This window comes from Crocodylus porosus, unplaced genomic scaffold (assembly GCF_001723895.1).
Source record: "Crocodylus porosus isolate Cpor-Errol unplaced genomic scaffold, CroPor_comp1, whole genome shotgun sequence".
Classification (NCBI taxonomy): Eukaryota; Metazoa; Chordata; order Crocodylia; family Crocodylidae; genus Crocodylus; species Crocodylus porosus.
In genome coordinates this window covers 78046433-78068525 of record NW_017728948.1, presented here as the reverse complement: position 1 = coordinate 78068525, position 22093 = coordinate 78046433, and positions in this window count along the sequence as shown.

Sequence of the window (22093 nt, the reverse complement as noted above, 5' to 3'; positions counted from 1 at the left end):
AGACCCTCCACAAACCTGATAAAAGGATATTTACAAAGCAGTTCTTTATACAAAGGCTGCCAACAGCTATAGCACCACACAATATTCTCAGGCATAACAGACAACATTTTATCAGCGTGATCCAAAAAGTTTTTTATAGAGTAACTTTTACCACAGTTGCTAGGGCCTGCCAAAATCACAGAAAAGGGGTGCTTCCAACACGTGTCCATCTTTAAAAACCATGTTAAAGTTAAAGTTAAAGTTTTCTGTGAGGACCCTTTTGTCATAAGTGACTTTCTGCGTTTTTCTCAAGGTTTTGCTTTCAGCAGGAGGGTTCCACAGAGCAGTTGATTTTGGGAGCCCCTGCCTGTTCAACCAGCAAGGCTGGATTTTGGACCTGGCCAATGGGATTATGTGGCAGGCACAGGTGATTAAAGCAGGAAAGCCTTGTGGAACCAACCTGTATTTAAGGTGGGAGTGATGCAGGGGTATTGATGTGATTGAATTGGACTCAGGGCCCAAATGGGTGCAACAATTCCCAGATGTCTGGGCTAAAAGTAAGATTGACTGCAACTGGATCAATGCCTGTGTTAAAATCGTAGGTGATCCAGTGCCACCCCAAAAGCAGTACAGCTTCCCCAAACAGGCTGAGGGAGCTATACAAATAATTATCGAGGATTTGTTAAAGCAAGGGGTTCTTGCTAAAACATGATCAGACTTGAACTCCCCCATTTGGCCAGTGTTAAAAGCAGACCGTGTGTCACGGAGGATAACTGTGGATTACAGAGCCATCAGAGGCACGCGCCCCATGGCACCAATCATAGCTGATATGCCTGTCCTTTTGAATGGACTCCAGGAAAGTTCTCAGTGGTTTTCAGTTTTTGATTTGGCTAATTGCTTCTTTGCAATCCTTTGCACCCTGAGTCATGGAACTGGTTTGTCCATTGCATTTCAAGGCACTCAATACACCTTCACCCATATCCCACGGGTTCCACAATGCCCCAGCCTTAGCCCACTATCACATTGTGGCCATGGTCCAGAACCTGGGGGAACCAGACCAGGAAAAGGTAGTGTTATACATGGTTGACATCCTGGTCTGAGGAGAACAGGAACTGGAGGTAGAGGGCAGGACTAAGAGGGTACTGGCTCTGATCCCGGAGACTGGATTCCAGGAGACTGAGGTGAATCCTGGATGCCCAGCCCAGCTGGTAACCCAAGAGATGACTTACTTGGGGGTGACACTTGGGATTGAAGGGAAGAAGATTGACTCCCAAAAGTTGTCTGCCCTATGAAATATGCCAGCCCCCAAAGATCCGCACTCGTTGCAAATACTGCTGAGAGGATTCAACTTCCTCCATTCCCACATTTATAAATTTGTAGAAATCACGCAGCCCTTTGGAAATTGTCAACTAAAAAGACACAGTGGGAATGGGACTAAATTGAAGAGGGAGCCTTTAAAATGTTAAAGGAAGAATTGGCTGTAGCCCCAGTTTTGGCCTACCCAGACCCCACCAAACCTCTTTACATCAAACTAGCCACAACTGGCAAGGCTCTGTCAGCTGTGCTTTTACAGAAGGAATCCCACCACAAACTGGTGCCTGTAGCATATGAATCCAGAAGGCTGACAAGCTGTGAACAGAATTTCAACCTTTGCAAGAGGGAATGTTTGGCAGTGGTGTGGGCAGTGCAAAAGTTTGACGGGCTCACAGAGATGGCACCAGTGGTGATTCAAACGCAACACTCCCCTCTGAAGTACATCCTGTCTGGAAAACTGACAGGTTCAAAAGTGTCCAGGATCCCTCAGTAGGCATTGTTCCTAACAGGGCGAGAGGTTGGACACGAGACCCACTCCAAAATTGCCATGCTTCCCTATGCCCTCCTAATTGAAGCCACTAATCATGAGTGCCCAGGCATAGACCCATACCAGGAAGGCACCAGGGTGACTGACCCACCTCTGCTGGAGAAAAATACTGTGGTGAAGGATCAGCCTGCCCACATGAGGTTTACTGATAGGAGCTCAACCTGTGAAAATGGTTTACTGGGTATGGGGTGGTAAACCTAGACAAAGAATAATTAAGAGGTGCTCTGCCTGCTGGGTACTCTGCTCAGGCAGCTGAGGTTAGAGCCATTAGGGAATTGCTTCAACAGCATGATCCCCATGAAAGTAAATTGTGCGTGTACACAGATCTGGACTTCTGTGCTAAAGCTCTACTGCATTGGTTACATGGCTGGAGCAAGAATAATTGGCATGCTGCTGACTGCAAGAAAATTATGCATAAAAAAGATTGGCAAGTGATTTGGAATGGAGTTTAAAGAACCCTGTTGCACCGTGTTCAGCACGTTAAGGGACATTGAAAAGCTGACACTTTGGAAGCCCAAATGAGTCAGTTAGGTTCACAGCAACAAGAAAAGCAAGAGAAAGTGTTGCCATGGTCCAAATCTGGTATGCAAATGACCAAAATGGGAAGATTCAGGGAGATTATGCTGTTCGGTAGTCTACAGGAGAGGTTAGGTGTGGTGCATGCTGCCTCTGGAGTGCAGTGAAGAGATCATAAGTGCTTGCCACAATCTGTGGCATGAAGCGCAGGATGCTACCACGGCCAGCGTGCAAGAAATCACATACTGGCTAGGGATAACGAAAGAGGTAAAGGAGTGAGTGCAGAACTATTTGCGTTGCTCAGGAGAGGTAGCCAAGCCTAGGGATTCTGGACCCCTCCTCCACCAGGAGATTCTAGGCCCATGGCAGAGAGTCCAAATGGATTTTATTGACAAACTTCCCTGCATTCCCAGAGGAAACCAATACTTACTGGTAATCATAGATTCCTTCAGCGGGTGGGTAGAAGCATTTCCAATGCACACCCACACTGCTGAAGCTACGGCCAAGAAATTACGGGCAGAGGTCATTTGCAGATTAGGAGCCTCCAAAATTGATTTGGACCGGGCTCCCCATTTCAGTAGGGCCATTGTAAAACTGCAAGCATTGGGCATAAAACAGCAGCTACACATTCCCCATAACCCTTAGTCTTCTGGACAGGTGGTAAGGATGAATAGGAGTATCAAGGAGTCCCTTAGGCAAGTTGTGAACCAGGCAGGGACTGATTGGGACAGCAGGCTCCCTTTAATCCTGGCAGCCCTTTGCATCAGGAACCAGCTAGGAACAAGCCTCCAACCTTACCAAATTCTGTTCGGTAAGTGGATGGCCCCGTTACCTACAGGGCTGATCCCATGTTCTGGTGGCATGGACAACCCTCAGGCCACAGAGATCATCAGTTTGGTAAAAGAGCTACCCCATGAGCTCAAACAACATGAGCTGCAAGTCAATGAGGCCATCCAGTGGGCACGGCTGGGGATGGGCAAGCAGGGTGAACAAGCTCTGGGAAATAGGACAACAGGTCCTGGGCCTCTGGCCTACCCCAAAGGTGCATGTCCTGGAGTTGAAATATATTGGACCCTTCTCCATCATCAAAAGAATAAGCCCAACTGGGGTCCAAATTGACAAAGGAGACCCTGGAAAATGGTTACATGTATCACAGTTAAAATCATTCAAAGGAACAGGGCAGGGATGATCATGAAACCAGCCTTGTTTCAATAGGATCCCACAGCAACAGACCACCATCTGGAGAGAGCGCTCCATCTCCACGGATTGACAAACAGAGGACGAACCATCCGGTCATCTTGGGATAGGGTGAGTTTCCTGCTTTTCGCTGCCCACTCTCCTCAAATAGTGAGTAGGACGACTTCAGTTGTTGGTAAATACGCATCAAGCAGGCTGAACTGTACCTGTATTCAACACTGAGGCAGATAAAGGCAGCAAGCCAAAACCTCTGTAGGGAAAAGTAATTGTTTCACACCCCACTCTTCCAATGTCTCCCTAAGGTAAATAACTGGTTGGGCAACCTCATTCTCATTTCTAACCATGAAGACCTTGAACCTGCGGGGAATCGTCTGCCTGTGGAGCATCTGATTTGCAGGCAATCTCCACAGTCCATATAATGAACTAACCAACCACAGCAATTGGATCACTTGTTGTTTAGGGATGGTTGTCTGTAGCAATAATAAAGGGCATCCAGGATTCACCTCACACAACCTTGCCAAAACCAGGGTGGAAACAATGGGATGCACCAATGTGGAAAATACTGCCACACTCCATACCTGAAATGACACTCCCCAGACATTTCAACTATACCATCTTCATCAGAACCAAATGCACTATCCCCACCCTTTGTGCCAGACTAGGTCTTAATCTAGGGGAGAAAGTCCAAGGTGGTTCTAAGGGGTACAATACGTGGTAGGCAGTTGATATTACTGTTGCAGCAGGATAGGAAATATACGGCTGGATGAGGAACGGATGGGGATGTTATGGACAAGCCCTAGCGTTCAAGTTAGTTGGACCCCCAAAACCCACACCTACCCCTACTGCACCCACGCCTCCTCCCTCTTTGCTGACACCACCTTCACCACCCACGTGCTCCTGCATTTCATGGAATCTCTCCAATCCCCTACATGCTGGAGAAGACCACATCCAAATGTGCCTGGGAAGCAACACCGTCCAACCAACCTCCTCAGAACTAATGCAGGTAATGGTTATCTCGCCACAAGGATGGTTTTACATCATGCTTACATAGTCAATTCCAAATTCTAAAAACTTTACATTTAATTCTACTAACTGTGGAAGGGAATGCCCCCTATCTAACTGTGCCACCTTTACCCACAGCTTCTCCCTCCCAGATTCTGGAACATGGAGAACCTCAGTCTCTGAGGATCTCTCTGCTCTAACCACAGAAATCATTGTTCATGAGAAAATGCAAACTTACAAAGTTGGACCATTTGTATTTAAAAAGGACGTAAGTAAGCCTTTATTAACACACACAACTAGATCCTTGAGGAAGGTTACTATTGACTTGCAAACCCACAACATCCTACAACAATACCCACATGTAAAAATTACACAATCCCCCCAAATACTGGAAGGTAGGCATAGGATAATCAAACCCTCACCCAACAAAATAACAACTCCCACACTCCCCAAAGGTGATGGTCTCTGGACACAGTGCTGGGAGCAATTGGAGCCGGCGCTGGTAACATTAACTCCATCAATTCAGAGGTGCTCCAAAACAAATTGGGAAATAATCGACACCTCCTTCAATTTGATAGGCCTACAGAAGAATATTTTGAATTAATAGCTCAAATAGCGTATGGAATCCCAAGACTCCCATACACTGGCTGAGGCTATCAAAGCCTTGGAAAGAAACACCTCCTCTGCTCTCATGTGTATCCAAGCCCAAACCTGGTATCTAAATATATATTATCCTCCAAGGCATGGAGGGGCATATCCCATTGGAAATTAGAAACCTATTGGTAGTCCAAAACAAGCAGTCCCCACAATTCCAACCTTACAATCAAATGCTACAGTTTCTTTTTGATCTGAATTCATATATCCTTAGTGTCATAAAATCACCGAAATAATTGGTGGTCAGGTGAACAAAATCTTCCCAATTTTGACATTGGGGAACCGAATTAACAACACATTTGTGATCCCTCAAACATACATGCGTTAGGGATGGGAACAACCTGATGGCAAATTTGAAGCCATCTCCATCAAGGATTGTGAGGACATTGGTTCTGGCTACATCTGTGAAGAGTTTATGATACAGTCAAACACCCTCTGTTTCAATCCCAGTTTCTCTGTTTGCCTCTATGTGATGACCAAAGACCCCAACAGCTGATCTTTGCTGGTAGATATACGTTTTGGTTGTATATACCTCTGCACACTATGTACCTCTTTCACCGTAAATGAATTCTATAACATAAATGACCTTCAATAGAGCATATGCCTATGTAATGTCAGCCAGTTGTGATATCCAATACAGATAAAAAAGTATAATTAATTCCTCAGTATTTTCAGACCCAATTTAGCTCCAGCTCATTTAGGAATCTCATCCCAAGCTCTCAGACATGCAATCACACAGCCAGACCTCCAGCAAGCCCAACCACCCCTAAATGACTGAACCAGCAAAACACATACCATCCTACAAGCTAACAACCAAAGAATCAGCCAGGTATTAACTAAGGTAGAAGAAACAAGCCACCACAGCTGGTGCGAGACCCTGATCGGTTGGTCCCCCAATGCCGCTGGGATCCTCAACCTAATGTTAAACCCAATTGTTATACTATTTATATTGATGATTCTCCTAATGTTCCTAATTTTGTTCTTATACTGTAAGCTCCTCTCCATCCTATGCACAGTACAAACTCAAGTCATGGAAGCAAAGCTACTAAAAAAACCAAACAGTATAGTGACATCACCTTTGTGAAAGGTTGATGTCAAGGGGCGGGGAGGGGGATATGTAACAAAACCCCCAGTGTTTTTTTTTTTGTACATGGAAACAAAGAACAGAATAGAAACAAGAAACTCCACTATTGTATACCACTGTACAATGAGGACACCTGGAACTGCATGACCATCTGAGTAGGTTTGGCCCTTGCCTAGGCATGTCCTCCCCATTGGAGTCAAAGGTAGCCCACCCCTGTAGAAGGGGTGGTAGAGTGTGACCTCCTTGGGACACCCTCTCCATCCAGACCAGCACTATGCCATGCCACCTATCCACCCACAGGCCCTGCTGGCAACCCCCTCTGGATAATAACTTGCTAGAGAGGACCCTGACTGGCCCTCAAGGATCAACTCTCAGCCTGGGATAGCAAGCTATCACCAACATCTTCGCTGCAAGCAAGGGACTTGAATTCTGTTTAGTCACACCATGACTTCAATCCCTCTACAAAGCCTTTTCCCTCCTGCTACCATTGTGTGTATGCATGTACACATGTTTGTGAGAGTTTGTATGTGTGTGTGCAAATGCATAATTTTGTCACACCCCCTGCCTAATAACAATGATAGTAAGATGCCAAGTGTTTATCTCGTGCATGTCAGTGACCTAAACAACCTGTACCGGTCACATCCCCTTGCTATCCCAACCACATCAAACCCACCACTCTAGATGCACCCAACCACAACCCAAGCAACAAAGCCTAAACCTCCCCCAAATTCAAACCTCCAGGCTCTATAGCAAGAAGTTAATGCCAAGAAATCCTCTGATCCTGTAATCCCACTGACTGCATGCCCCAAGATTTTCATGTAACTCTGCAAACATGGAGGTTCCACCCCAAGGGACAGAAGGGCAGAAGAGCAAGAACCCCCCCACACACCAAGACAGCATCCACACAAGACCAAAATCAAGCACACTAAGGCAGGCAATGGAGCAGGACCAGGGAAGTAGAGTCAAGGGAGAACCACAAGGACCAGGACCCAGGTCACAGAAGAAGGGATAGCACACAAGATTGGCCCTAAAGCAGCAGTAGGGGACAACAGAGCCACGGCAGACAGAGGAGGAGACCCTCCCATCTGCATATGACAAACCATGTGCCCAGTCATGAGAAAGGTCAGAGTTGACCAAGACACCAGGGGAAAAGAAGGCAAGACAAGAGAACAGGCACAGGATGAAGAGCAGCAGAGGGGGGGAAGCCAAAAGGAGAGAGGAGGAAAAGGGACACAATGGCCATGAAGTCAGCATGAGCACTCCTGGGAAGACTGCAGGGAAAAGGGAACTGCAAAGCAGATAGGGAAATGAGGGAAAACACCATGAGAGAGCAGAAGCCCAAAAGCTAGGGAGCAAGAGATGGAGGAGAGAGCAGGAAACACAATCAGTTAGCCTGTGTGTGAGGCAGCTGCAGCAGCATCATGATCTGGCTGGAAGGGGATGGCAGACTAAGGTTGAAATGAAGGGAGGATACTAGAACAATGGAGAGAGAAAGGAAGAGATGCAGATATCAGAACAACTAACAGAATGACAGACCATGATGGGAAGCACAGCACAGGAGAGGAACAACAGAGTGAGAGAACAGGAGGCCACTGCCAAGAGAAAATGAAATGGGGAGGGCACATATTGGGCTGAAACAGCAGTGGGGAATGGGCGGGACTCAGGCAGGCAAGAAAGAGGGAGTCAAAGAAGGAGAAGATGACAAACTCACTGGGGGGATGGGGTGGGGATGTGGAGGTTAATAACCAGACTAGATAGACAAACAGGGATGACCATGTGATCTGTTAAGAAGGGCCTGAGTGAAAACAATGCAGAAAAGGGAACAACTGAGAAAAGACAGAATGATCAAGATGCGAAGGAAAGAAGCAAACAGAAGAGACCCAAGAAACTCAGCACTCCCTCTGACCATATGGCAACCTTTTCAGGCCACCAAAAAGTGGCAGTCATTCCAACTCATAACTCCCACAGCTGCTACCAACCCCAACCAGCCCACAAGTCTCCCAAGCCTGGCACTACATACTCCTGCTCCCATCTCCTTCCAAGGCAACACCCCATCAGGCAACCAAGTCAAATCCCCTGCTGCGTCCTTTACTAAGGCCTGAGGTGTCAGACCCCAGCAGTTGCTAAGCATCAAGGCACCATGCTCAGACCACTGCAAAGGCCTGAGGTGCAAGGCCCAGACTATTGGCAGAGGCAGCCTTCATTTGTGGCATACAGCAGCTCAGGGAGGGGATGGGCAGCTCAGCAGCCCATAGAACAGGAAGCAGAAAACAGAGAAACAGAGCAGGCAGGGAGCAGAGGATGGGAAGAAAAAGCAGAGCAGGCAGGGGGATCGTGTAGGGTGCAACTGCTTAACATGTTGTCCCCACTGGATTACAAGAACTCCCCTCTCTGGGTTAAACATGGACCTTTACTTTACAGGGAAGCTTCATATTCTGTTATTTCCTTCCCTTAAAGGGAGACTTTGCTGCTATGGGCTTTGTCTAATCTGTGGGGCACTGTGCACAGGAATCCCATTTTAATGGGCCCTGTACCCATCCTTTTTCTAAGGGCCTTGCCACTGGTCCCCAACTTCTCCTTGTATAACTTGCTTTTCAAGCCCTTTATCTTTTTTTTACCTGCCTCTGGACTCTCTAACATCTCCATATCCTTTTTAAACTGTGGAACCCAAAACTACATGCAATACAGTAAATGCGAAACAGCACCATTTTGTTTTTACTTCCATTTTGCCATTTCAGTGCGACAGTGTTTCATTTTGAGTTTTGTTTCATTTTGAAAGCACTGTTCTGTTTCATTTTCTCAAAACTGTTTTGCTGTTTCAATGTTTTGCCCATAGGCTATATTGGGGCATGAAACTGCCTATAACTTTGTCATTTCTTACCTGAATTAGATGAAACTTGCAGAGATGGTAGCCTCTGCTGAGGCCATAAAGTCTGCCAGCTTTCAAGGAGATAGGTACATGGGTTTCTGGGAAACTGCACCTCAAGCTGTTCAGAGCAAAACTTGTGTCACTTTGTAAGTGTCAAGGTATAGAGAAAACTCAGTTCAAACAATGCTTTTTATGCTGTTTTGCCATCCCTCCCCCAGAGCACTGGGATTGGAAAGGACATCAGGGAAGGATTACAGTCACTGGCCAGCTACACATGTCAATATCAGAGTAGTCCTTCCCCCTCTTTTCATTCCCTCTCCTTAGTTTCTCTTTAACTGCAAGCAAGCCCAGCTTTGGAACTTGAAACATTTAGAAACTTTTGAAATGTTTTCACTGCCTTGTTTTGTTTCAAGGCTGTTTCAAAGCCTTTCATTTCATTTTGATTTCACTGTTTCAAGCTCAAAAGGAGTTGAAACAAAACAGCAGGTGAAATTTCACACAACCCTATTAATCAGTGCTGGAGTAGAGGCATTATCACCTCTCCTCTCTTTCATCTTGTGCTTTTGTTGATGAAGCCCACAACCCCATTTGCCTTTTGTATACCTGCATCACACTGTAGATTTCTACTGAGTCTGTGATCTACCAAGATTCCTAGATCCTTCTCCATAGGGCTGCCATCCATCCACTTCTCACCTGCTTTGTTATATTTTTTTATTCTTCTGCCCAAAGGGCAGCACCTTCCATTTGTCAGCATTTACCTTCATCCTGTTGGATCTAACCTAGCTTTTCAGTCTACCAAGATCTTTCTAGATTATACTCCTGTCTTCCAATGTGTTTACAGTCCTCCCCAACCCCATGTCATCTTCAGATTTGCTCAGGAAGCAGTCTATTCTAGCATTCAAGTCCAAAATAAACATGTTAAGTAGCTCCAGGCCCAAGATAGGCCCCTGCAGGACTCCTACCATTCTCATATAGTTACATTTATAATTGCCCCTTGCTTGCAGCTATTAAGCCAATGACTCTCTGCCTTGTGATATTTGTCTATCCTACTTTTCTCCAACTTGTTTAATTGTCTGTTCATTACAACCACTGGTGTGAAGTTTAAAATAGAAAATTGTATTTAGATCACATTTCATGGGAACCAAAGAGATTCCTGTGGCCCCAGATAATACAAGACAACAGAGAAGAGAGCATTGTGACAGGGCACCACCCATGCCACTGACTTACTGGTAGGCTGGTGGTTGGCGAGAGCCTGTGGAAAAGGAGAGGCATGTAGCCCCATCATGGAGCAGGCAAAGAATGGTGACAAATTGCAGTGGGTATCCATACTTCAGAAGGATCCTCCATAACACTTTTTGGCTGACAGAAGGAGGGTTCTCACAGTGATCGTTCCTGTGGTAGACAGCAAGGCAATCCCTCTGTCATTTCTGTGCTTAGACTTGTCTCCTTTCTTGAAAATTGTCACAGTCATGGCATCCCTGAGGTGACCTGGGATTTCCTCATCATTCCAGATTCTTAAGAAGAGGGCATAAAGCTGTGATGAGATCTCCTCTTCTCCCTCTTTGAAGATTTCATCAGGGATTCCATCTGCTCCAGATGCCTTTTTGTTCTTCATCTGCCAGGTGGTTTTCCTCACCTTGTCAATGGTTGGAGGGATTCCAAGATCATCTCTGACTGGATGTTGTGGGAAGAAGATGAGAACACTCTTGTCAACAACAAAGTCTTGACTGAGACGGTTTTCAAAAGGCTCTTTCCAATGAGCATTGATGGCTTCCCTTTCCTTGATCAGGTCTTCTCCTTTTTTTACATATCAAAGGGGTTGGTCCCTGTGTGCTTGGACTATAGATGGCTTTGGTGGTACTGAAGAAACTGTGCATATTGTGTATGTCAGTGACCTGTTGAATCTCCTAAGCCTTGTCTTCCCACCATTTGTTCTTCATAGTGCATATCTCCCTTTGGACCTCTGCCTTGGCTTGTTGAAGATACAATTTCTTTTGCTTGAGTGAGGGCCCTGCTACTCTGGCAAGGGTTTACCAGCAAGGACATCTGTACCATACAGAAATTCCTAAAACAATATAACATAAAGAGTTGAGTAAATTGCTCACTTAGAGGCCTAGTTTCATCCTTGCCATGTGAGTCTGCCTTCTAAGGTAGCTAAGGCTCTTTGGGACTTACCGGCAGTTGTGAGCCTGATTCACAGGGCTTGCCTGTATCTGGCCAACCCCTGACAGTAATTTAGGGCCACGGGTACTATGAACTCCTGTGAGGCCCTAGCAGGTACCTGGCATCCAGCATCTGCAGGGTCATGGTTCCTGTCATGGAGCAGAGGTTGGGCTTTCCTCCAGTGAGGCATCCTTGGCTCTGGTGAAGGGAAGCAGTGCATGCCCATGCCTATGATTTGGTTAGACTCAGAATTGACATTATTGTATCATCAACTACTATCTTCCTGTGAAAGCCCCATTGCTGTATCTATTCAACTCACAATGCTCAGAGTGCACAGCTTCATCACACAGAACAGCTTCATCACATTGTGTAGTGGTTATGCACCTACCCTTCATGGTAGCGATGAAACATTTTATACCAACAACGTGAAGAAGAGATTGAGAAAACTCACAGACCATTATAATATTCAGTGACTTCAATGCAAGAGTTACATGTAGTGTTGAGAGTTGGCTTGGTATTCTGGGCAAACATGGAATTGGTAGTATGAATGAAAATGTCCAGGGAGTGTTAAAACTCTGTACAAATCAAAATCTCTGTGTTACAAACATTTACTTTGCTTGGAAAAATCACAAGAAAGACATCATGGAAACATCCAAGATCAGGGCACTGGCACCAGTTAGAAGTAATCAACCACCAGGCAAAACCACCTGAAAGAAAAGCTGCACATGAGATCTTATCCCAATGCTGACTGTGATACTGACCATGCCTTAGTTTGCAGCAAAGTCAGAATCAATGCTAGAAAGATCCACTGTGGCAAAAATGCCAGTTGTCCTCAGATTAGTATCAGCCAAACTAAGATGTAGAAAGATGCAAACTATTCAGTGAAGAAGCTGTGAAAGCAAGCTTACCTAACAACTCAGTCACTGAGGCTTGGGAAAGCTTAAAATCTAATACATACAATGTTGATGTAAGAGTGATTGGCAAAAAAAAAAGCAAGAAAAATGCAGACTGCTTTGAAGAGCACTCTGAAACCTTTCTACCACTGGCTGAGAACAAAAGGTTAGCACTAACCATCTACTAGAAATCTTCCAATACCAGAACCCTGGAAAATATGTGAGAGGCTCACAGGGAAATGCAAAAGGAGAATAGGAGGTATGCGCAAGATTTTTGGCTTAAACTGTGTGATGATATTCAGATGCAGGTGATAGCTGTGGAATATACAGAGGCTTCAAACAAGCAATTGATCCAGTCAAGAAGAAAACAACTCTGAAAGACTTAAATGGAAATGTCATCACTGCTAAACAAAAAAAACCTGAGCAATGGATTGAATACTATAGAATCTATACTCGATTGAGAATGAAATTAAACATGAAGAGCTTGAAGGATTGAAGTCATGATAGATTTGGACAATGAGCCTAAATTAGAAGATTTGCAGAAAGTCATTAAATCGATTCTGGGGAACAAGGCATCCGGCAGCCATTGTTTGCCTGCTGAAATCTACAAATGTGCTGATGACAAATTACTTTGAAAGCTCCATTAAGTTATACTTTTCTGTTAGAAAGAGGAAGCAGTATTGCAAGATTTCAAAGATCCTCAGTTTGTACAATTAGACAAAAACAAAGGGGAGACAAGCAACTGTGACAACCACAGAGTTGAAAAAGTTGTCACTCACATTATGCTCCCTAAGTTGCAATTTCTAGGTGAAAGAATCTTATTCTGAAAGTCAATGCAATTTTCATTCAGGACACTCCACCATTGACAAAGGTATTTTTGGTTAAGCAACTGCAAGAGAAGCCTAGAGAAAAATGAATACCACTGTACCCTTATTACATCAAGGTATGAAGGCAACTGTACTATATGAAAACAAAGAATCAAATTTCTTTGACATCAGAAGTGGGATGAAATGGGGGAGTGTGTAAGCCCCTATGTTCTTTAACATCTACTTTTCATTTCTGCTTGTTTGTGCATTCAAGGACAGCAATGATGGCATTTATCTTCGAGCCAGACTCGATGGAGGTTTGTTCACCAGAGTAAGGTTTAGAGCATCAATCTCCAAGACCTGTTGCCGTCATATAAAATCCTTGTAGCAAAGGAGGCTAATCAAGTTGTCTTGTTAGGTAGGCACTGACTTCCTAAAAAATGAACAGTCACCACATCTCTGCAGACTGCCCCCTGGTTCCACCTGCTGTTACACATTACATTCACATTACATTTCTCCAGTTCTACTGTGCACTCTTCTGTGTACAGCAGACCAGGTTCCATATGCACACTGCTCTCTCTTCCTCAAGCTTCCTCTTCCACTATACTACTGCCTTCCTGACAGACTGTGTCCTGTGCTCTTGCAGTTCCAGGACTTCTGTTTAAATTTTGACCAACCAGCCAGGACTGGCCTACAAAATCTGGGACTGTCCTGGCCAAACCAGAACATACGATCACCCTATTTATGTTCAGCCCCTGAGAGGGCCACATACCTTTGCACATTTACTAGGGCTGCATGAAGCTTCAGTTTCTGATTCAACTCAGCGGAGATTTGGCCCAATTCGGTAGCTGAATTTCCAAATCCAAATCAAATCAGAGGACCCTTTAATCTCTCCGAATCACATCGGAACTCTCTGAATTGATTTGGAGAGATTCAGAAAGATTCAGAGATTCTGACATAGAGACAGGTTTAAACGTTTTTTCTACATACCTCTAGTTAGCAGGGGCTCATGACTGCTGAGATCCTGGGGCACATGGAGTGTCCCACAGAAGCATGGGGGGATCCCCAGAGTGCTTGGCAGCAGAACTGAAAGTGGACCAGAAGCACTGGTCCACTTCTGGGTCCACTGTGGAGCATGCTGCCCCCCTCCCTCACACTCTTCCAGCTCAGTGACAGATACCTCCTGGGTCAGGGATAATAACAATAAGCTGCACCTGCTACCTCAAGGTATGTAGATAAAGCTTTTAAAGCTGTGTCTATGTATGAATTCAGATTTGGATTTGGCCGAATTGAATAAGGGACAGTGATCTGAACCAATGAATTGAATCACTGTCCCTGATTTGGGCTGAATCCAAATCTGAATTGAATAGGGCCCATTTCACACACCCCTAACCACTTGTTTTTAGTATTGGTATAACAAAGTTTTTTAAAAGTCAAATTCCCTTTCTCCTCTTCTCTTGTGGAGCAAAGCATCAGCGGTAAAAATCCTTAATTCAATCAATTCCATTACCTTTGGTACATGTTTTCTGACCAAATGCTATCCTTTGTTTCATATGCAAGGCTTCTGGGGGAAAATAAGGGACCACTCCATGTATATGTGTCCAGCTACACAGTTTGGCCTTTTCCGTCACCTCTTCTATGAGGGTAGGTTCTTGCCAGGTGAAGTCAGTGGCTTTATCACAGTAGCATGGGCTGATTTCAAATTTTGAAAAGTGGGGGGCTGATGATGTGGCACATCCTCACATTTTTTCTGTAGTTACAGAGAAACTAGAATCTTTACTAATAAGCTAGGGAGTAAGCATTATATTATTCAGTTTAAGATTAAAGAAATCACAGATATAACTATTGGAATGTGTACTAAGTTTGTAGTTCACATATACAGTTAAAAAAAAGTGATGAAAATGTCAAAATGGTTAATAATAGTACAGTAAAAAAATAAAAAGAGGGAAATTCTATTTGATTTTGCACTTTATTCTTTGCATAAATAACACAAATACACTTAGTGGATATAGGACAGGCTCTAAGATGTTAGCGAGTTGCCAGTTTTTTTAAATGCATTGGCACAGTATTTAACATTTTCAACTAATGGAGAGATCCACTTTCATCTTAAAATTATATTTTGTTTTAAATATAGGTGTAATATTGGTTCAGTGACTGTCAGTACTTTTCCCAGGCCATTTGTCTGGAGGAGATTATAAATGTTATTTAACCATCCAAATAAGGGTATCTGATAGGGGTACAAGATATATTTTTTTAAATAATAATTTAGAATTCTAATTCAGCTAAAGTACTCATATAAAGCAACCCTGTTTCAGATTTCATGAGTGTCTTCCTGCTCCCCTGCCCCCATCATAGGATTTGGTAGAGAAAAAGCTGCCCTAAAACGTAGCAATCAGACTTTTTTTCTATTTTTGAATGAACCATGGGGCCAGCAACCCATAGGGCATTTATACATGTGTTCTGGAAGTGCGTGTGTGTGTTGGGGTGGGGCACGCTTGAATTACAGTGGCTCTGAGAGCCATTTAATTAAAGCATCTGGAGTGTCATGTGTATTAGCATCCCTGTGTGGTAATTACCGTGTTCTAGCAGATTTGATTAATCTGTAATTATAGTGCATCAGAGCAGCTTCACTGCATGTGTATAGGTGCCCATAGTTCCTCTCCATACAATAAAATGACTCTACCTTATATTTATGGACCTTTAGTACTTCTAGTCCTCCCCTTCTGCCCATCTTACTGTAAAATGATGAAACTCCACACAGGTTATTTTGACTTTATACTTACATGTTCAACACATTTATTCCAGTTCAGATTTTTATTGAAATAGATTCTGAGGGTACCACCTCTAATGTCTTTTTCTCTAAAAACCATATGTCACAGAGCACCTCAGTGCTCTGCTCCTATAAAGAGGGGAGGTGTGTAGCAGGGCACTGGGACGCTTGCTACTTATGGAGTAGTAAGTAAGGAGCCCAGCTGCGGGTTGCTAGGGCAACTGTTGTGAGTCAGCTGACAGGAAGGGGCAGGGCCTGGCTCCTAGATAACTCCCAGGCTGAGAACAGGTGGGGAGTTCTGTGCTAGCAGCCATAGAAGAAGGAGCTCTGCTGGACTGACCAAAGGGGAGAGGCTAGACTGATGTGGTGGGACTAATGTTATAGCCAAGGGGCCCAAATTTTGTTGTAACCAAGAGGCTTGAGTTTCTGTTTGCTGTTTACAACTGGTGGTTTGGGTGAGGCTATTTGGGGCTGGAGGAGGCCTCATAGGGGGCACACGGTAGCGTTGGGACCCCAGCGCCAGGGAGGGCGCAGCACTCTGGGGTGCACTGACCCTGAGGAGGAGAGTTGGGGCCAGGCATGGCTGCGGCCACTTGAGCTCACCTGAGTGCGAGAAGCCCCACTGTGAGGGGCAGTGTGATTGACATGCACCAGAGGGCGTGGTGATAGAAACCCCAGAGCAAAGGGGGCAGCAATTGGCGAGCGCCAGAGAGGGCATAGAGAGCGAGGCAGACCGAACAATGTCTGGTACATCAGTGAGGCTTGGGGCATGGTAAAGGGGTGGTTGGAGCCACGCATAGCCCATAAGGCTGGGGGGCACAGGAACACCCATTAGTGCAACAGGGCTAATGCACAGGAGTAGAACCGTGTCCAAGAAGATGAGGCAGCTTCCCTTTTATATGTAAGATCAAGACGTGGTGGGTGAGAATGAGGGTGCTTTGAAGTAAACTTGGCACAGTAGGGGGTGCTAGGGGAGATCACAGCTGCTCCTAGGACCCTGTGCTGTGACACCATACTTGGTTCCTCCTTTCTTTCCTAAAAGCCAGTGTCCTGTATTTAGCAATGTTGATTTCCAAGGTGTTTGAGACCCAATACTACCAGAAAAGCTTCCAAAGGTTATTAGATTCTATGTGGGATTGTGACATTTATAGTGCATCATCTGTATGAAGCAAGACTGGAATACAATCATTCAATATTGTGGGTGCATGATTTAGATCCATCAGGAATAGATGGAAGAAGGAGTAGAGCAAGCACACATCCTTGTACTCCTGTTTTAGTTGGATAGGGTTGCTATGACCCAGATTAACATGCTGCTGCAACAAGCACCAAAGAGTATTGCTTCACACTAATTGCACCCCGTCAGTGCTAGATCTTAACATATCCTTGGCTTACTAGCTGTCTTGAAAGATGTTAACTGGAATGACCAGCACTCTCATCAGTGACCTGGGTCAGGTTTTTGCAAATCTGTCAGCAAGGGGGTGACAGTTAAAACAGATAAAAGTACATTAAAATAGCAACTTTTACTAGTAAACAGAACCATTATACTGCTTTATTCTACTAAGACTGAGATGCTTTCTCCTGTCCTGTGTATACCAAATGGGTGGAACAGCTGGGTTTCTCCTGGATCAAAGGTTTTAATGACAATTCTTCAAGTGACACTGAGGTTTTTTGAGGGGCAGCAACAACTTGGCAGCTGATCATCTAAAAAAACTGTGATCTTGCAGCTGCTTGCCCTGCTGCTCCCAGAACAAATACAGAAGAAAGGAAGGACTCTGGACAGTTTAAAAAAAAAAATATATGAGAAGTGATTGATGAATGAAAATAGTCACTCACGGTTCTGTGCCATATATTTTTTTTTTTTTTAAACCCTTGAGTGGCACAGCTGGTGTGAACTGATGACCATTCAAATAATTTCATTGGGTTGAAAATACTGAGCAGCTGAGACCTGGGAGGGGAATGGCCAGAAGACCACTTACGGGTCACAGAATGTTTCTTCACTGTTACATGCTTGAATCCTGTTGTAGTTTAGTAGTAATAACTGAGACTAGCTATTGCATTAGGTCACTTGTGTGATATAAATCTAATTAATAAAGGAGATGTCTCCAGTGGAGAAAGATCATGACCTTAGCAGGCCTAGATGGCCTCCTACATGGCATTTTCAGCAAAGTTTAGTAAATCTCTAGTGTAATTTGTAAACCCTCAACCTATATTGATTGGAGGAGCAAAAAGACCACCAAGCAACAGAGATCTTTGGGTGCCTTCTAGTTGACTCAGCAAGAATTCTTTTGGAGAATTGGATGATGGAGTGAAAGGGAAAGTCCTTTGCTCATCTTCCAGAGTAAACAGACATTACCCTTTTTGCTCCAAAAAAACTTGTTTGGTGGTACAAAATGCAAGTCTTTGCCCATTATTGTTCTCCAAGGCACAAAATGTTTGCACAATGGTTCATCATAACACCTTATTGTGAAAACATTGCTTTGTTTTTGTCATAATCCCTGCAGCCTGAGGCTGCCCATGCTCTCCAGCTGCCCCAAGTAGATGATTCCAGGGTGCATATCTGCTAGTGGGGAGCACAGACCCTATGGGGTTCCCCTGCTCTATGGCATAAAATATGTGCCCTTGGCATTCACCTGCAGGGGATGCTGGGAAAGCATGTTTCAAGCTGCAAGAGCAAGGGACCTTTGTGGGGTTTTCTGGGCCAGGGGTAGGCACCCAGGGCTGTTGTCCTTCAGGATTGGGCCCCTGAAGCTTGGGAGCAGCAGGGATCTGATCCTGTGCCACAACACCTGTGGGACAGTGGCCCCAGGAGATGTCTATTTGCCAATCAGTTGGATCAGCTGTGCTAGGAGACATTCCAGCAGAGCTGATCCCACAACAAACATCTATTTGTAGCCTGAGTGGAACACACCATTCCTATGATGACTGTTACAATGGAGGTATAGACCATGCTCCTGATACACTAGGCTGACTAGGCAGCACATTTGCACAGAACTTCAGTTGTCTACTGAGATGGTGAAAGAACTGGAGAGTGATCAACCAAGATTGATTGGTGGAAGGTGCTAGGAAGGACTAGGCTTTGATTGGGTACTGTAAAATAAATGCTAGCTTGATTTATTTAAAAAATACCAGCAAAACAGTAATTTTCAAGAGAACTGAGAGAGCAGTAAATGTAGAGAGAAACCTAATATGGGAAAGAAGGGAGGAGATGGTAATGTTTTCCACTGCTAAAAAGTCAGACTTATGTTTACTCTCTTACATCACAAGCCTATTCCTCTTCCTGTCACCCCTTTGGCATAGGGGTACAGTGTTGTGTTTCTATTATAGTAGTTATGATCCCATCCAAAGCGATCTACCCAGACAATCAGAATGATGTTGTCATACAATTATTTTCCTCAGCAAAAGTCCAACTTCTCTTTATGTAGGTTGTACCCTCAAGTTGCAGCAAAGTAAATTTAGGTTAGATATTAGGAATAATTTTCTCACTAGGAGGGGCAGTAAAACACTGGAACAGACTACCCAGAGAGGTGGTGGAATCTCCACCTTGGAGGCTTTTATGACACAGTTAGGGATGAAGTAGTTGGGGGTGGTACTGCTTTGAGCTGGGGGTTGAACTAGATGATCTCCTGAGGTCCCTTCCAACCCTAACTTTCTATGATTCATACTGGGATTAGCGTGCTCATTATCTCAGGATTTAAATTTTAAACAAGAACAAATCATGTGGTTACCAAAAGAAAGGTGATAAAAGTATGATAAACTTAAACTTTATAAGGGGCAGTTAAAGCATTTAGCTTGTCCTGTTCAGAGAGAGGGCCCCCTTATAGTCAGGTAATGGGTTTTGATTGCTTTATTTGTATTCATAGGGTCAGAGGAAAGAAGGGCTGGAAGGGATCTCATTGAGATCATTTAGTCCAGCTGTTTTCTCAAGACAGGATCATCCCTGACTAAACCATTCCAGCCAAATTGTCTGCCTTGGGTCTTGTTCTTCCCTCCTAGGAGTAGAGTTCTGTGATTGTTGTGGTCAGGTCTTTGCTGGGATTTGAGGACATGATGCACCTTGACCGAGATCAGAGGCTACGCACTCACACTGACTCTCATGACAAGCAGGTTGTAGCTCTGTCCGGTAAGCCAAATGGAATGTCCTTTAAGTGTAACTGATCTAAGTTTTTGCTTGCAAATCTTTTATTTTTGGGATTTATTTTAGCTTTGTCTAGAGAAAAATTTAAATTTTTCCCCCTAGCATCTGTTCTGGAGATGTCCTATAGTTCATTATTCCTGGTTTGGGAGAGATGTTCATATTATTAATTATCTTACAGAAAGGGAATTGTATGTTCCCATTAGTTCTCAAATTTATCTTTTATTACAGTGAGTTTCCATATGTGGGAAAAATCAAGCCAAATGTACTCTAACCATTTGTGCACCAGTGACAGTTTTAGGCTAAGCAACAAAGTTACTATGTATTCCCAATGACAGAGCAGTAACCAGGGCAGGATGCTTCTGGACACTGGCTTACCAATGATCTCACTCCTCAATTTAAAAAGCAGAAATATGACCCTATATATCAGGAAGCTGGACATCAGTCTTATGATGTCCATACTGAATCGGGGGGTGGGGGGGGAGAAGCCCTCTTCTGGGAAGATGCTGGCAGCTAGAGGGTATTGTAGTAATTGATAAATGGTGGCCATGTAACATTTACTTTTTTCTGCAGAGTAGGAAGAGAGCTAAAAATCAACAAACATGTTTTAGTCAGGCCCCTATTGACTCTAGGTGTTTGAATGAGTGTCCATTAAACCTTCAGGCTGCTACTTTTATACCTGGTGTGTGCAGCAGTTAATTGTAAATTGAGACCACTGCTGCTGGAAAAAAAACAAATTGACCCTGATCAAAAAACATTTGATGGACACCTTTTGCATTTCTATTTTAATGTGAAGAAGCATTGGCAGGATGAAAGGAGACCAGCTCTAGGACAATTAAGTTAGTGGCGGTTCATTTAGTAGTCTCTAGTTGCAGACCATTTGAATTGAATTATAGGTAGAACTTTTTTAATGCTTTGATTAGTGTGATGATTCTAGGTATTGTAAAGCTTGCCAGCACTGCCCTGAGCTCGGCTGCCTACAGGTGGCGATAGGATGGACCTTGGCTCTGGATCACCTAGTCTGCTAGGAAGTGGATCTTACGTTTTCTCACCTGCCATGACTTTGATAACATGTATATTCCTGAGAGGCACTGCCCATGGTGATCCCTGTTTCTTCTGTGGGGCTCCAAAACCTCCCCTTTATCCCAGCATAGCCTCTCCAGATGGTGTTCACAATTTTCTTCCACAGCCAAGTCGCTGTCCTGTCTTGGTCTGTGCTCAAGAAAATCAAAAGAAACAGCAAAAAAACCACAGAGAACCCTGGCTGCTTCTCAGCCTTTTTGTCAGGCTCTGGCAATGCCCCTTTTTACTTGTGATCAGGTGCTCAGCATCCCAATCACCATAATCCAGACCAAAAAACCCCCCCTTAGTCCATTCTTTGCCATGTGCTAGCTGACCCTGCACCCCTATGAACATTCACAGTCTATCTGGGGTCTCCCCCATGTGCAGAAAGGCTCTACCTGTGGCTGTAGTTTCTTTTCCTTCAGGCCCTCCTCCGGATCCTCTGTCAGAATACTCCACTCTGGAGATTCTCTCAGGCCTTGTGAACTTCCTTGCTCCAGATCCTCAGATGCAGCTCCACTTTGGAGATTACCACTGGCCTCAGTGTGTAGGCCTCCGCCTGCCTCAGGGTCACTCCCACAGCATTCCTCAGGCAGTTTTCTCAGTCTTTGCCTACTGAGGCCCTCAGCCGCTCCTCTCTCCCTGCGGCCTGCAGGGAACGGACCCCCCTCTGCCCATCTCCAGGGCCGGAAATGCCTTTGAGCAGCCTCCCTCCTCCAATCCTGAGCGAGAGGCTGCTCTGGAAGTTGGGTGGGTATTCCTTCCTTTCCAGTCTCCAGCTGCAGTCCTGCTGGCCCTCCATGTTGTGAGTTTTGTCTTACTCCTTCACAGTTAGTTACCACATTCAGGATTTTTTAAATCTTTTCATGAAAACTTCATTTACAGATGAAAGCACAGCAACACTGGAAATTCTGCTCACAGTTACTGGCTCACTAAAAATAGACTGCTCATTAGATTTTTGTCTACCTTAAGGATTTGAAACTTTGGTCCTGTTGCTCAAAACACAGGCTGGTCTAACTGAAGAAAAAAGTGAGGGAGATCATATTTTAGTGGTTCAGGTGCAAGACCTTCACAAACCCTTCTGAATTCCCATGTACAATGTGGC